At 45.0% G+C, this 1,331-nt stretch overlaps 1 pseudogene; it reads left to right on the forward strand.

Annotated features, from left to right (window-relative positions):
* The first annotated feature begins 1,172 nt into the window (after positions 1–1,172).
* LOC101621191 overlaps positions 1,173–1,331 on the forward strand; it is a 2,991-nt pseudogene continuing 2,832 nt past the window's right edge.

Below are 1,331 nucleotides of genomic sequence, written 5' to 3' on the forward strand. Positions count from 1 at the left end.
TCTCTAGCTCTCCCTGATCTCAGCCCATCTCTCACCCTTTCCACTCAGAAGGTAGTCGAGACCTGAAGACTGCAGCTGGCTTCTCCACACTCTCCCCAGTGCTGCTGCTTTAATCTGATCTTTTCAGCTTTCCCTCTGGTTTTCACAGTAACCTCCAACCTGGTCTCCCTTGGGCTAACATCTCTCTGCTATGCAACAGGATTCCCCCTAATCTGAGAATGTCACTTCCTTCCTGAAAAAAAACATTCTTGTGTGGCCACCCTGTGCCTGTAAGATAGAATAAGGGAAAATCGTGGTTTTATAAAAGTGCAAAAAGTTCTGACTCCATCACGTTGCTTGACTAATTCAAATGAATTCATCACAGTCTACAGCTTTTTCCTCAGATTCAAAAGCTCAGAACTCTGATTATTATCTCAGCAGGGGACGAGCATTCACTAACCTTGCAAGATTTCTATAAGAACCACAATTGTCAGCACATTAATTTTCACGAAGCATATCTTCTAGACTAGCCTTAACCCTCAATTTGGCCTGAGCTGCACACTCACACTCCTCCCCCAGAAGCAGAGTTATATATGAACAGTTTTTCTTTTTTTTCTAAAAAAAGGTCCTTAAGAACAAGGAAGTCAAGAAGAAAAGCAAGCAACCGGCCAAGGGGAACCGAAAAAGAAGCCAAAAAAAAAACAGGCCAGTGATTCTCACTGCAAGCACAGAAAACTCACTCCCATGATATCACTGAACCTGTATTTTCAACAATCCAAGCTGACAGTCATTTCTTGTGGGCATAAAGTAGAGAATTCAGGATAGCCTATGCAGAATTCAGGCTATTTCCCTGAGATTGCATGTTCCTTGGGATTTGGGGAGAAACTCTGAGACTCTTCAATGACTAACTCTTTGATGGTCCAGAGCCCTGTATTCTCTGTCGCCAAGTACATTCTCTTGGTGACTTCTCAGAGAGCAGTTTTATCTCCCAGTTCTTTGAAGTCTCTACCTGTAACCCTTTAAAACCTGGCCCCAAATCACCTCATCCTCTGCTACTCCCACAGCTCTCTCCAGCCAGACCAAACTCTTCACCTGTCCTTCCATGCTGACACAGTGGGATTCTCAGGCTGCAAGCCACAGCAGCTGTGTCTGACTGATTTAAAGAGAAAGGGGAGTTTCTAGGGGCATATGACATGACTGATAGCATCAAAGGTAAGTGAAGTTTCAGTAAAGACAGACTGAGGAGCATCACAGCTGGAGTGTTTCTCTGAGGAGACGGCATGAGGGACAAGCCATTCCAGCCACTGCCTCTGCGCCTCCAGACTCAAATGCCCACATCAACTTAGGGGAGA

The sequence above is a fragment of the Condylura cristata genome, unplaced genomic scaffold (genome assembly GCF_000260355.1).
Source record: "Condylura cristata isolate star-nosed mole 26May11 unplaced genomic scaffold, ConCri1.0 scaffold00020, whole genome shotgun sequence".
Classification (NCBI taxonomy): domain Eukaryota; kingdom Metazoa; phylum Chordata; class Mammalia; order Eulipotyphla; family Talpidae; genus Condylura; species Condylura cristata.